Source organism: Bidens hawaiensis, unplaced genomic scaffold (assembly GCF_021521415.1).
Source record: "Bidens hawaiensis isolate Kalapana, Puna unplaced genomic scaffold, B.hawaiensis_p1.1 tig00003760_1, whole genome shotgun sequence".
Lineage (NCBI taxonomy): Eukaryota > Viridiplantae > Streptophyta > Magnoliopsida > Asterales > Asteraceae > Bidens > Bidens hawaiensis.
The window spans coordinates 1,017,020-1,033,741 of NW_027491216.1; the positions used below are offsets into that span (position 1 = coordinate 1,017,020).

The 16,722-nt window shown below is 39.5% G+C and overlaps 1 pseudogene; it reads right to left on the minus strand.

The window, feature by feature from the left end:
• Positions 1 to 5,450: 5,450 nt before the first annotated feature.
• LOC143624303 (serpin-ZX-like) lies at positions 5,451 to 15,922 on the minus strand (annotated as a pseudogene).
• Positions 15,923 to 16,722: the final 800 nt, after the last annotated feature.

The following is a 16,722-nucleotide window of genomic DNA, read 5'->3' on the forward strand; positions in this document are numbered from 1 at the left end:
ACCCAGAGCACCCATTATAATGTTTAGCATCTCCATGTACGATGTGTTTAACATCCCAAAATTGAAACCAATGAAACTGGATTAATAGCATATCAATACAATACAATGTGATAACTATTATTCTAGCGTAGAATGTACACTGTTAGGTTACATGTATATAGAGTATCCGGCTCAAGATTAAAACCCTAAATACCATATATTCCAATAACACAACCTGACAAACAATACATAAAATAAATGTAAAAGCAATATTGTGACATTTGAGCCAAAACAAGGTACACCTCAGTACGTATTTATTGATTAAGCAAATAAACGCTTTTTGCGTAACAAACGAACGATTAACCGAGCGGGTCGGGTTATGACCCAGATATCCCGGGGGGGCACCTATAAGTGATATACGTTTAATATAAGCTAAAATATTAGTAATATGGCCTTAGTTCGATAGCAAACAAGTTAAACGAAAACATGCTCGTTTAACTACCCGCTATAGATTTAAACACGAAAGATAGTTACAAACCAAGCATTGTATCATCCGTTAATCTGAAAAAGACTTACCAAACACTTAATTGAAATGTTTTAAGTGATCCGTGAAAATATTTTTAATTTTTACAAACATATAGTATGTTTTTATAATTTTACACAAAACTAGCCAAAAAACACTCGTTTTCGCACTGTTTGACGCACCCGATAAGTTTTTCGTGCCAAAAACCGAACCCGAACTAAATTTGGACTAGGCTTTTCGTATTTGGGCTTGAAAAATCAGATGTTGGTCCAAAATGGGCCCAAAGGAGGCCTATTAAGGGGTCCGGCCGTAATTTTTTTACCCTACCCCCTAAGCATGTTTTTTTTATATTAAACCAACAAGATATTTTTGTAACATCAATTTTGGTGAAAACAATCTGGAACTTCATCTTCTCCATCAAGTTTCCAAGAAACCCTAGGTATTTTGATCATTTTTATCATTTTTAACTTGATTTAATTATGTTTAATAACATATAAACATGTTTTAATTACCAAAAATCATTCCTAACCATGTAAAAATCCTAAAAATGGTCCATAAACAAGTTTTGATCATACACATGGTAAGGAACCTGGTTTGATAGTTTTTTGGCCATAAACACGGATTAAAGGGTTGAAACGGCATTTTTACGGTTCAAAAGTTTGTTTTTATACCCTAGCCGAAACCCTAAGTTAAAGGGCTGTTCTATTGATGAAACTTGTTTGTTTTGTGATATAGGACTTGTATCTAGCCTGCAAATAAGCACAAGAGCTTGAAACCTTGAATAAAAAAGAAAAAAACGAGCCAAACCCGCTAAGGTAACGCCAAAACACTCGTTTACAGGCTGTTTAGGTTAAGATTGTGCTGTGCGTATTGTTAGGTCTTGAAATTTTGCATGGATATCAGGGAGCATATCATTGAGTCCTTGTTCAAATTTGGTAATTTTTCGACTATCCGAGAATATTTGGCGAATTTATTACCGAATTGGGACGTTTATTTGGGAAAAATAGTTAAAATATTTCAAAACTTATGAAAATTTTCAGATAACTCAGATTTAATGTATTTTGATCACATATAAAATTTGTGATCATTTGGAAAAGTTTAAGGGTGTTTTGTGCATATGCGTTTGTATGAATTTTTATAGCCGAATATGGGCCGAAAAGAATATTGAACAAGCTTATTGCATTCTGGAATTGATACAGGTTGTTTTGGGACATAATTTGAGTATTCAGGAATTTTTGTGGAATTTTTGGAAATTGTTTGGGATAAACGGATGATTTTCAGACAAAATATAGCTGATAAAATGAATTTTTATAAATTATTAAATCAGTAAATAATTCAAGAAATATTTTCATAAAAATATACATATTTTATTTGATAAGTTGCTAAATTTTCATAATTTAATCATTAATGGTTAATTAATTATGCTAATTTAAAGATTAAACAAATTTAATTTTAATTAAAAACCGGCAAGTTCGCGATTAATGAACCTGCGGGAATATCAAAACACCAAGAGTGATCAAAAATCATATTTTTGGATTTATTAAGTAAAAACGAACCTTTTTATGAGAAACCTGGACAATATGGATAGATTGTGCACGTTTCTCCTCAAATCAAACTGAATAAACGGAAACGTGCCCCGTAGCTAATCCGGGACCCCAATATGTGATCTTCCTTTATAACTTAATCATTTTATTAACCAACACATTTACCCAAGTTTATTTCCCCATAACTGTTTTCAGAATGCCTAAACGAACAATTTGTCCCAACTGGGAAAACGGGAAACTGAGCCAAGTTCGGTTTTAAGTATTAGACATTGAACAACATCACAACCTAGGCCTATTGCCACTTTCTGGGCGTTTCAGCTATACCCAGATTAGTTATACAGCCCAGTTTAGTATTGAGATTATAATAATATTGAAATATTAATATTATTATAATATTGATTATAGGAACTAGTGATAGCGAACCGAACAAACCTCAAGCTGACACAGTGCTGAGTATCTACTAAATAGTGAGTTTCATGACCCCACTCTTTAAACAGTTTTACGAACTTTTGGGGTGAAAATCATGTTTGATTATGTATACATATCTAAAATTTGTAGTGATGTGAATTATCTAAGTGCTAACACACGAAAGTCCCCACGATCACAGTGATTAACTTCGAGCCGGTGGCTTGTGAATAGTACTATTGGTTTGACAAACCCAAACGGAATCAGCCAGGTTGCTGTGTCATATAGCGCCGTTTGCACATGACCATATTTATATATACAGGCTATGTAGTGTTAGACATAGCTACAGGGGCGTGTTGTGGGCGGAAGGGGAGCCACAGTGGTTGATTGAGAGTGGGAAATGGATGCACGCAGCACATACAGTCAAGGCTTCACTGTAGCTTAGCATAATTACATCATTTATATACATACTTATATCATGATTACAAGTGTTAACTTGTGAATATTCATAACTGTTTTCTTGAAACTCGTGAAACTTACCAACTCCAGTAGTTGATCCGTTTTAATCTGCTTTTCAGGATTACCAAAGTTGGAATAAAGTGATGTCGTGCTATCTATTGTGGAACATGCTCGATGCTATGTGAATAGATGCAAGGTTATTAGTACGAATAGAATAGTTTAACGAACGTATTTTGTTGCAACACCTAGTTTGAACACAAAGATATATCAATGTAATATAATGCAAATTAGTTTGTAATGTTTCTTTATAAACAATGTTGTTGATACCAGAGGTGTCTGTTACATTCCCATTTTACGCTTCCGCATTGTGCTAGTCGGGGTGTGACAAATATATAGTAGTAATAATCAAATCATGGTCCAATTTCCAGTAGCCGTTCAACATCCGAAGTAATATACTGCCACAGAACAAATCAACCAAAGCAAGAAACTGTTAATAACAATACGAGGAACACTTACCTCCATTGCAGGGAGTGAGATGCGATAAGGAATTGTGAGGACAAACATCAACCTATTTATAGCATAGAATAGAAACTGCCGACCATTTAATCAAACCTTTTGATTGCACAGTGATTAATGGGTGTTAAATTTGTATTGTAATTGAAGGGAAGAAAGGGAATGGAAGAGCCCGAATTGATTGAATGAATTAATAGGCCGAATTGAATTGAAGGGTTGGAACGGTTGAAAGTTCAGGCAGATGTTTCAACAGTTATTACGGGATATATTTAGGGTTATGGTGTCATAAGTTGAAGTATAAATGGTCATTAAATTGGCATCATCGGGCTTTGTCTTATTCCCACTAAACTAAAATATTATTGTATATATTTAGGGATATGGTGTCATGAATTGAAGAAGTATAAATGCTCATTAAATTGCCATCATCGGCCACTAAACTAAAATCTTTTCATTCCTATTATCATCATGACAATCACAATATATATCAACCATAATCCTTCATTTGTAATATTTGCAAACATCTATGTTGTATTCCTATTTTGTCCTTGAATAATTGCATTAGAAACTTGCACCGAGCGCTTTAAGAACGAATCAAGGGGTTGGCAAATTACTTTTTCTGCCCAATTGTTAATTGTCTATTTTGTCCATAACCTCTAATTGTGAAATTACCATGTTGTCCATCACTCTTTCTTAATAATATAATATAAATACAATATTGATATATATGTGAATTATGTACTAAAAAGTCAATGTGAAAGTTCTATAGAGGAATTTGTCATTTTGCTTGTTCGTGATCCGTTCGGCAGAAAGTTCATTTATGTTGTGTTCATTTAAATAAAAAAATAAACATGAACACGTGTTTCATTCGTTCATTTATGCTCGTGAATGCTTGTTCATTTATGTTGTTCATGTTCGTTTACATATTTATATATGTTTGTTTGTGTTTATTTATGTCCGATTATGTTTGTTTGGGTTCGTTGCACATATATGTTCATTTATGTTCGTGAACTGTTCGATAAGATTTTAAATTAACAAACGTAAATGAATACAAACATGTTCATTTTTTAAACAAACGAACATGAACATAAATATTTGTTTGATTAAGTGTTCATACTCATTTTAAGTTAAAGTAACGAACATGCCCTTGTTTGTGATCGTTTGGCTAGTTTACATGACCCACATGCAATAATCTACCTATATATTAAAGCAACACAATTTTTCCACTTGTCATTCAATTAGACCTTCCACATAGGCTTCAAGGGTACAAGTTTTCATTTTTATAATTTTTCCTTCATGAATGATAAAATAAAAAATATATTGTTGGTGGGAATTAAACTCAATACCTTACTTTTTAAATGTTTGTGGCTTACAAACTCAATTAGGATTAATTGATGTTAGTCTTCTCTTTTTCGTATAAATTCACAACCATCCATTTTATTACTTTTAAAATGAAAATACAAATTATTCTTACTAATCTATGTATTTTAATAAATTATATATATCTTATGAATCCATAAGATATGTTAATATGTATATTATTACATTTAAGTTTTTATTTTACTTTTTAACAACCCATGTATCATATGGGCTTTATCCTAATAAGATATATAATTACTTGAGAAAGAAATTAAAAATTCAGTGGAATGAGAAATATTGCAGCCAACAGGTTACCAACAACTCAACAAGAAAATCAACTTAAAAATATAGAGTAACCGGATTAACCCGACTAACCTATTAACCCAAATCCCATAAACCCGAACCTTGATAGGGTCGGGTTGCGGGCTAGATGACTTATTTTCAAAACCCGACTAACCCGAAACCCGATCGGGTTGACCCGATTAACACCCTGTTTACGATAAGTCCCATAAAAGCAACGAACAAAGAAAAAAAATATAACAAATCATCAGCATGAATTTGAATTAAATTGCCAAAGATGCAACAGTCTTAATTACTCCATATACCAGTCAGTATAAAAATCGACATCACACACAAAAAGAAACAATTCCTCTCAGCTGATTTCGACCATCATTTCAACCAACACGTGGATCAATCACGTGCCCCATAAACAACATGACACCAGACACATCCTCTCTGATCACAAACAAAAACGGATGATCCGCCACGAAATCAACCTTCTTGCGCTTTTGTACTTTCCGTTTCCGTGAAAGGAGACACCGTATCGTCATTATATTGACTGCTGCAGCTTCAGTGCCTTCTTCACAAACATCCACATACGCTTTATGGTATATGCTTGAAACACAAAGGCTTTCATCGGCAACTGAGTCACCCAATTTGGTCAAATCACACTCACTGCTGAAAGGCACACAAGACCTAATTCCTTCAACATACTAGAAGCTTCAAACCGGAATGAGATCTTAAATTTTGGTATCAAAAACTGGCCAACTTCTACTTTTTGGTGAGGAATGTGACGGTGTATAAAGTCGGATGTGGAACCGATTTTTGTACTAAAGATTGAAGGCCATCTTTTGCATTCGGGAGGAAACATACATTGTGAACTTACGCTCATCTAGACCTTGTAAGTAGGAAAGACCTAGTACTTTAAAATCATCATATTCACAAACGAATTGGTTTTTCGTACTGGTCATGAAGGGAGCTTTAACTTTGTTTCCATCAAGGAGGTGGAAGTTGTCGAAGCACGAAATGAATCTGACCTGATCCATGACGATGTTTCCACGGATTTTCGAGATGAACGAACCACGTCTTGATCTTCTTCTCCGGCTGCTTGAGACCTGCAATGGTTTTCGGGGGTGTGGAGGCGACTGCTAAGAAATCCTGAGGAATCTCTTGTTCACAGACACAAAAAAGTGGTGGTGGCTCTTATTGAGCATGACCCCTTAATAAGGAGGTGGAGACCTCCTTATATAGAGAGTCTCATGGCCACCATCATGGTATCCTAATGGGCCTAGCCCAGTTAGGGTTACCTCCACAAAACCCCCTCAGCCCAATAACATTGTATTAGTCCATATAATAAAATAAGCCAAACATAATAAATTTAGGGTCGTAAAACCGGGTTTAGTACCATACCCCTACAAGCCCCCCAAGTCCAGCGTTGCTCCTGGGCGCGCAAGCGTCTAGGTGGAGCGCTGGACTTTATGAGGTGTGTTAGGTCGTGGGGCGGTTTTTTCCCTTTTCTTTGGCCTTGTCTTTATTGTCTTTGAGTTTTGAGAGGTTTTCCTCATGATGGTAACATATTGCGGTCCTTATGATGATGATGGTGCCCTGGCTTAAATAAGATATGGCACGCATCATAGTGGCGCGAGGCCTGATAAAAGATGGAGCGCGCATCTTGATGATAATGTAACATAACTTGCGCGCGAGGCAGCTTATGAGTTATGAGAATAATAAAGCCTGCGCGCGAGGCGACTTACGGATCTATGAGAATAATAAAGCTTGCGCGTGAGGCGGCTTACGAGCTATAATAATAATAATGAAGCTTGCACGAGTTGCGGCTTGCGAGCTATGAGAATAATAAAGCTTGCGCGTGAAGCGGCTTACGAGCTATAATAATAGAGCTTGCGCGTCAGGCGTCTTACGAGCTATAATAATAATAACAGCTTGCGCACGTGGCGTCTTACGAGCTATAAGAATAATAACAGCTTGGTGCGAGGCGTCTTATGAGCTGTATGAATAATAAAGCTTGCGCGCGTAGCGTCTTACGAGCTATAAGAATAATAAAGCTTGCGCGTGAGGCAGCTTACGAGCTATAATAATAATAATGAAGCTTGCGCGAGAGGCGGCTTACGAGCTGTAATAATAGAGCTTGCGCGTCAGGTGTCTTATGAGCTATAATAATAATAACAGCTTGCGCACGTGGCGTCTTACGAGCTATAAGAATAATAACAGCTTGCGCGCGAGGCGTCTTATGAGTTGTATGAATAAAAAAGCTTGCGCGCGTGGCGTCTTACGAGCTATAAGAATAATAAAGCTTGCGCGTGAGACGGCTTACGAGCTATAATAATAATAATGAAGCTTGCGCGAGAGGCGGCTTACGAGCTGTAATAATAGAGCTTGCGCGTCAGGCGTCTTATGAGCTATAATAATAATAACATCTTGCGCACGTGGCGTCTTACGAGCTATAAGAATAATAACAGCTTGCGCGCGAGGCGTCTTATGAGCTGTATGAATAATAAAGCTTGCGCGCGTGGCGTCTTACGAGCTATAAGAATAATAAAGCTTGCGCGTGAGGCGGCTTACGAGCTATAAGAATAATAACAACTTGCGCGCGAGGCGTCTTATGAGCTGTAATAATAGTGGAGCTTGCGCGTGAGGCGGCTTACGAGCTACTTTATGTCCCGCGCCACGCGCAGATGTTGCATGCGCGTGCGCGTAGACTTTGGTTTTGTGTTATGCGCCACGCGCAGATGTTGCATGCGCGTGCGCGTAGGCTTTATGTCCCGCGCCGCGCGCAGATGTTGCATGCGCGTGCGTGTAGACTGTGATATGTGTGAGCATGTGATGCGTAAGCATGTGCAATATGCGTGAGCATATGTGATGCGTGAGCATATTGGTGCATGAGCATGTGGTATGAGGATTCCCAACCCTTAAGTTTGGCGCGTGTCCATATGGGATATTATGAGGATTCCCAACCTTTAAGTTTGGCGCGTAGCCATATGGGATATTATGAGGATTCCCAACCTTGAAGTTTGGCGCGTAGCCATATGGGATATTATGAGGATTCCCAACCTTGAAGTTTGGCGCGTAGCCATATGGGATATTATGAGGGTTCCCAACCTTGAAGTTTGGCGCGTAGCCATATGGGATATTATGAGGGTTCCCAACCTTGAAGTTTGGCGAGTAGCCATATGGGATATTATGAGGACTCCCAACCTTGAAGTTTGGCGCGTAGCCATATGGGATATTATGAGGACTCCCAACCTTGAAGTTTGGCGCGTAGCCATATGGGATATTATGAGGACTCCCAACCTTGAAGTTTGGCGCGTAGCCATATGGGATATTATGAGGACTCCCAACCTTGAAGTTTGGCGCGTAGCCATATGGGATATTATGAGGACTCCCAACCTTGAAGTTTGGCGCGTAGCCATATGGGATATTATGAGGACTCCCAACCTTGAAGTTTGGCGCGTAGCCATATGGGATATTATGAGGACTCCCAACCTTGAAGTTTGGCGCGTAGCCATATGGGATATTATGAGGACTCCCAACCTTGAAGTTTGGCGCGTAGCCATATGGGATATTATAAGGATTCCCAACCTTGAAGTTTGGCGTGAGGCCTGATGCGCGCATGCACGGCGATGGAGTGGTGACTCGCGAGTGCGCGTGCATGGCGGGGGTCTCTTGCGCAAAACCCACATGGTGGTTTCCGCGGCGGCACATGCACGGCTGCGGAATGAGAATCCGCGGGCGCGCGTACATGGCGGCGGAAGTCTGGTAATTTTTGGATCTGCAAATTAAGAGTTAGACCTGCAATTTTAAACCTAAAATCCAGGTCTGTAATCTAGATCTAGATCTGTAAATCAGATCTGGATAGATCTGAAGCTTGGAGCAGATTTAAAACCATCACAGATCCGGAGACTCGATCATTCGAGTCCCGGCAGTGTCTTTTCGCACAGATCTGGAAGCCTCTTTTAGATCTATGGATCTTTTTGAGCTTTAATAGAACAAGCCTTGAAGCCTTTTTCTGTAAACTTTCAGATCTGGGTTTTTCCTGGGAGAGATCTGACAGCCGAGATGAAGATCGAAGGGTAGTTCGTTGCCGTCCCACGGATGGCGCCAATGTCGAAGCACGAAATGAATCTGACCTGATCCATGACGATGTTTCCACGGATTTTCGAGATGAACGAACCACGTCTTGATCTTCTTTTCCGGCTGCTTGAGACCTGCAATGGTTTTCGGGGGTGTGGAGGCGACTGCTAAGAAATCCTGAGGAATCTCTTGTTCACAGACACAAAAAAGTGGTGGTGGCTCTTATTGAGCATGACCCCTTAATAAGGAGGTGGAGACCTCCTTATATAGAGAGTCTCATGGCCACCATCATGGTACCCTAATGGGCCTAGCCCAGTTAGGGTTACCTCCACAAAACCCCCTCAGCCCAATAACATTGTATTAGTCCATATAATAAAATAAGCCAAACATAATAAATTTAGGGTCGTAAAACCGGGTTTAGTACCATACCCCTACAGAAGTCATATTCTTTTGTCGTTGACTGGTCAAACTTCCGACTCCATGCACCCTTGAAGTAGATGGAATTTGCAACGATGAGTCTGGTGAGATAGTCAACTGAAGAAGCAGGAATGACGTTTTTTATAAGGCCATCAGTTTGCTTTTCGGCCCATGAATTCACTCTTTTGGCTACCTTGACAGCCTTTAGTCAATCATTAAACAATATGTTAACTATATCATATAGTAAAAACTAGTACTAAAACGTAGCAAAATCACCTATCGAGTTTTTACAACATGAACAAGACCTTGCTTGGTTCGATTCGTTTACAACCCAAGAACAAGATTCAGGTTAATATAATATATATTGTATCACATAACTAGAACTAACCTTGGCCTTGAAATCGACTCGTTTGCAAGCGGCTTTATAAACTTTTTTCACAACCTTTTTGAAAGGAGGTTTAAGAGAAAGGGTTTTGTCAAGCCAAACCCCGTTTACAAAAGACAATCATGGTCCGCCGTTTGGGCTACCGTCGACTAGGGTCTCAGACCCAAGTTGCGAATAAAGGGAGGCGAGGTCATCGGTGGTATTTGTTTTGAGGAAAGCAAGGAGTTGGTCGAGTGTTCGGCCGTTAGAACCAGCGGCCGCCAAGCTCAACCCCGCCTGCATGGCCAAGGGTGAGAAAACAACGTTAGAGTCGTGTTTGTTGGAGAGAAGGTGAGTGGCCAGAATGGTTGACACGTGGGTTTGATTGCTGATTGATAGTTCATTGTCCGTAATTGTGGGAGGAGCCAGAAGACGATGAAGTTTTGGACTTGAAGAAGAAGTATTTATAATCTAATAATAAAACCCTACTCCTTCAAAAATCTAATATTGTCTAAAATTTGGTTTCCTTTTTCTTAATTAATCATACATACTCAATAGAAAGAAATCAATAGTATTTATAATTTGGATTCTTTAAATTGTGTATTTAAAAATATCTCAAATTTTTTTTGAACGACTTAATTAAATCAAATATTATTTATCATCTGGTTTTCTTTAATAAATTATGTTTTTTTTATATTATATTCTGTTGTAAATTATTTTATACTATTCTTTAAAAATGACGGTTCCTTCCAATAAAAGTTAGACAACTGAAATGCATTTAATCTTACATTGGTGCGTAATATTCATAATAATTCATAAATATATTAACAAAAATAAAAATAATACGTAGTCAGATTGTATAAAGAAAGAAAAACAAATAATAGTTAGAGCTAATCAGAAGGGCACATAGAGGATTAGCTTGCTAAGACGGCTACAATTCAGGCTAGCACAAGCAATTGCATGTGCATAAAGGCCCTGTTTAATAGCCTCATAATAATTCTGTTAATAGATTATTGAATCAGTAAGAGTTATGTGCTCGTTTCAATGGTCTTTGGAAAAAGATTATCTGGGGTTGTCACAGGGGTGCTCGAAACTGGTCAATGATGCCTTTGAGATCCTCGGCTAGTGGTTGTTGGAAGGATATTGTGAAAATCGGGGAGCGGTGTACGCCAAATGGCAAGACATTTAATAGTTTTCTGGTTGAATATGCCGGGGACGGAAAATGTATAATATTTTGGTGCGATCCGTGGCTGAACGAGCAACCGTTGCGGTACGTCTTCCCTCACCTTTTCAGGTTAGAATCCAATAAATGAGTTTGTGTGTATGAAAGAATTAACAAACACAATGGTGTTACTGTGTTGAATTGGGATTGGCGTCAACTGCCTAACTCCCCATTTGAGGTTTCGGAGTTGTTCAATTTATTAAATAAAATTTATGATTATAAGTGGGGTGAGGGCAAAGACATGGAAATGGACAGGTGATGGGTCAGGTTTATTCTTGGTTTCGGCAGCTAGGAAACTAATAGTCAACAACCGTAATTATCAACCTTTTTTTAAGCTTAAGTGGGAAAACTGGATTTCGGTTAAGTGTGGCATTTTGGCGTGGCTCGCAGAGCAAAATAGGATTCCTATGAAAGATACTCTTACTAAAAGAGGGATGATTTTTTCGGATGACTCCTGCCCGTTTTGCGAGTCGAACCAGGAATCTTCGAGCCACATCTTTACTGGATGTATTTTCGCAGCAGAGGTTTGGTCTAGGATTTTAGGCTGGTGTCGGTTGAATCCTATTTTCGCTTTCGACATCCGTGATCTTCTTATGCTTGTTAAAGGCTTTAAAATGGGGAGGTATGAGAAACGGGTGATGCGTGGTATCATTTTAACGACCCTTTGGTGCATATGGATTGCTAGAAACAAGCGGATCTTTCAAAGGAAAACTATCAAAGCTATTGAGGTGGTGACCAAGATCAAATCGACTTCTTATTTTTGGATTACAAATAGGTCGAGACATAAACATTTAGATTGGAATGATTGGTGTACGTTTCCTATTGGTTTGATGTAACTTGGTTTCCCTTGCGGTCCTTGCTTTGAGGACTAGCAAGTGCCGTTTTTATGGTTGAATGAAATTTACCGTTAAAAGAAAAGTGCTCGTTTCACTAAAGTAATAGAACCTAATGGTTTGGTAGCCCTCTTACCCATTGAGTTTCAAAACTACACTGAATGAAAAATACAAAGCACACTCGTTCTTCTAGGGTTTGTCTATGGTTCGAACGGCTAGGCTTACAAGCTAGGTTTAGATTTTATGATAACAAAATAATCTAATTTTATAGAGTGGAAAGTTTTATGGTTCGAACGATAACTCGTAACCTCACATGTGGCCTTTTTTTAGACTTCCATTAGTCTAAATATGTTTTTTTTCCGGATTTGTATAGGGTTGAACTTACTAGATTATAACTATTTAAGTTATATTTATATATATTGTATTATCTATATTTATAATATTAAGCACGACTGATAGGCTGCCAAGGTAATTTCATAATTAAGGGACAAGGATAGAAAAAACATTTTATAATTGGGTAAGAAAAATAACTTACCATTACATTATTTTGTTCTTAACGCGTATCGTACAACTTAATGAAACTTCACGTTTTGTAAAATCACTCTTCTATCATTTAGGGTTTATGGTGCTATCAATTCAAGGAGTTTAAAGGGTCATTAAGAGTTTTGCATGATATTTTATGCATGTTGTACAACCTTTTATTCAACACTCTTAAAGGCAAAGTTGTTAACTTGTATATTATTGGATATTGATCGTAAACTAATTGCTCCCGTTCATTTTCACTTACCACTCCTAGGCAGTTTCGTTCCATCACATTATCACACTCACCGTGCATTAACTTAACCCACCCCATCTGTGATGATTGAGACTCACCTGCCAGCAATTGAAATGTCAACTTTCACCCAAGGCAATTGAATGTCAACGGACGGCTCTACCCCTACCACCTTCAATTGAATGCGAATAAATTTCAATTCAATGTGTACTCCCTTTACCCATCCATCCGTTTCAATTGAACATTATTTTAGAATCGTCAGAATATGTTTTCCCGGCAGTTATGAAAGGATACGTTTCCGGCAGATGGCGGCGACAAGTTTAACATGTTAGGATTAAACCCACACACGGAACTGAACACACACGCGAAAGCAATAAACGAACACGAGGATTTAATGTGGTTCGGTCTAATCTGACCTACGTCCGCGGGTGGCAACTATATATTCTTTATTTAGTGACAAACAATTACAAGTACATAGCGTTGTTTATATAGAGACTGAGCTAGGGTTTGTAAATTATTGAACAAGAAATCTAAACCGGGCCGGGATTCGTTCCGGCCACCCTACACCCGTCTGCCCTTTGGACTTCAAATAATAAGCCGGGCCAACAAAAGGCCTACGAACCCAACAATCTCCCACTCGGAGGCCTTGAATACTCTCGTCTGCACTCCTAATTGTACTTCTGTAATATGAATATTAAACATCTTCTAGTTGCCATCGCCTTCTCATCAATGAACCTGAAGGCCCGTTGAAGCTCCCTGGAGCTCCAACACGTCAGTCACGGCTAAAACTACCCCTGACCCGTTCTCTGTCCCTACCGGCTCCCACTGTCACGAACTACTGGATTCTGAGATAACCTGAGAACAAACACTCCCCATATTCAGCAAGTAATTCACTGGAGATACTTTTTCAGCTGGAATACTAGTTTTCTTAATCCACTGTTGACCTGGAAATGTAACTGAAACACGACATGTGCTCCCACTGTCACGATGTCATCCAATTGATTTAACCTTCCTAGCTCGTTCATCCTGAATCTTCATTTTGGCTCTAGGTTTGTTACTTGCAAACCGAACCTTCTTCTGCCCACGAGATTCTGTGAACCGGACTCTGTCTTTCATCAGAACTGGATCAACTCCTTCCGGTGATGTGTCGACCATATATAAGGATCCCCTTTTCTTGCCACGAGCAACCACGAGATTTCCTTTGACTACCTTCCACTACCCATTCCCGAACTTAACATCATGACCCTGGTCATCCAACTGCCCAACTGAAATCAAACGTTTCTTCAAACTTGGAATAACCCTCACGTCTTTCAAAGTCCAAGAACTACCGGCTGAAGTTATCAAATCAATGTCTCCCATACCCGTAACCTCTAAAATATCATCGTTCGCTAGTCGAAGCTTTCCAAAATCCCCAAATTTAAGATTCTTCATCGTTTCACTACAGTGAGTGGCATGAAACGATGCACCAGAATCAATCACCCAAGCATCAACGTTACTCTCAACACTATAAACCAAAGCCTCATCACTACTTACCCTGTCATCTGTGTCGTCTTCTGTAGCGTTCACCTCTTTCTTACCATTCGGACACTGATTCCTAAAGTGTCCCTTCTCTTTACAACTCCAGCATTCAATAACTTTACGAGTCTTAGACTGACTCCTCTTCCTACTCCCACTGCCTCGTTCTTTTCTCCTACCTCTGCTTTCTGTGACTAACATATTACCCGATGATTCACCTGAACTTCTGCGTCTTGAATCTTCTCCTAGAATTAGGTCCCGAATCCCATCAAAAGTAATTTTTGTATACGAACTACAAACCGCAGTCACTGTTTGCGGCCAACTGTCGGGCAAAGAGGATAATAACAAATTACCTTGAACTTCATCATCAAACTTAATGTCAACTGACACTAAGGTTCTGTTTGTTTTTGCTTAAAAGGTCTGCGAGGGGCTTACGTCGCGCAGACATAAGCTTCTGAAGACTGTTGTTTTTTTGTAGAAAAAAAGATCTGAAAACTGCTTTTATGATCTTAAAAAATAAGCTATTGTTCAACTTCTTCACACTTCTTAACATCCTACCAACACCCAATGTCCAACACTACCACCACCCACCGTGAGCCACCACCACCACCCACTGTCCGCCACCACCACCACCCACCACCATCATTCGCCGCCACCACCACCCACCCACCACCACCACCACCACCACCCCACCGTCTGCCGCCACAACCACCCCACCGTCTGCCGCCACTACCATCCACCACCACCGTTCGCCGCCGCCACCACCCACCACCCGCCGTCCGCCACCACCATCCATCACCCACCACCACCACCACCACCACCCACCACCATCACCATCCATCACCACCACCACCCACCACCATCACCATCCATCACCACCACCCAACACCATCGTCTGCCACCACCACCCAACACCATCGTCTGCCACCACCATCCGCCACCACCACGGTCCACCACCACCACCACCCCACCGTTGGCCACAACCATCGTCCACTACCACCACCCACCACCACTGTCCGCCATCACCACCCACCGTCGCCCACAACCATCATCCACTACCACCACCACCGCCCACCACCCACCGTTGGCCACCACCACCGTCCATTCCCACCACCCCACCGTCCACCACCACCGTTCAACTTAAACAGACGATGTCCAATTTATAGGTAACTAATTTTGAGCTTATGTAGACGATATCCAGTTTATAAAACAAACAGTATTATATTTTCAGATTACAGATCTTCAGACCACATCTTCAGTTGCAGACATGAAATCAGATGAAATAAGATTACAGACAGTTTTTGTCTTAAAAAACAAACAACACCTAAGCGGGACAGGATCGAATTAAGATTATTAATATGCGCTGTAACTGACCCACCCTCTTTCATTCTAGTTGTCACAAGCTCTCTGATAAGATAGACCTTATTCGCTGCCGAAGGCTTCTCATACATGTTGGATAGTGCCTCCATCATACCACGGGTTGTGGTTTCTTTTATGATGTTAAATGCCACATCTTTTGACAACGACAGTGTAATACAAGCCCTAGCTTTCTTGTCTAACTTTTTCCAATCTTCATCTGACAACTTTTCTGGTTTTTCATCCTCAAGCACTACATCTAAATCTTTCTGACAAAGCAACGCTTCAATCTGCATCTTCCACCAACTAAACTTCTGTCCATCAAACTTCTACATCGAAACCTTTCCGTCTTCTACCATGACAGTGATTAAAACGAAAATCTGGATAAAAATAGACACAACAATGGCACGAGCCTGAACTTAACGGCTGTTCTACTGAACTCTGTTAAAAAAATCAACCTATTTATACGCAGCGGAATAACGAACTGAAAATCAGAAACTGAAACTTTATACTGAAACGATAAAACCTGACAAGCGCGGTTGGCACTGGTTTTGGTTTCTTTTAATTTCTTCTGACTTGACAACTGTTATTTAACAAAAATAGAATATTGATTCAAACGTTCTTGGCTCGCTCTTTGCAGAAAAAAAAAATGATATTGACCCAAATAATTGTTGGGCTAAACTACCCAACACTTTTGGCCACACAAATTAATAGGGTTTGCCTTGTATTGTAAAGGCCTAAAGAAAAATAACAATAATCTAGTCAACTTCTTAGAATGTTGGTGGCGGCTTGTAATTTGACTTTTGCTTCACAATTGCTTAAAAGTTAAATGGTAGGTAGGAGGTATTCAAAACACAAAACAAACACAAATATAATATATTTGTTTCTTGCTTCCCTTGAACGACGCAAAACCCCAAAGAAAAAACACCACGTGATTTTCTTTTGGTTAAACACAAACACCCACGGCCTATTAATGGATTCACGTCGGCTATGGCTGCCGACAATGCAAAACCCTAGATTGACCTAAACCTCTTCTCTTGCAATTGTTCACGTGCGAAACGAACACCGATCTCTTGTCGGCGACGGCATAAGAGAT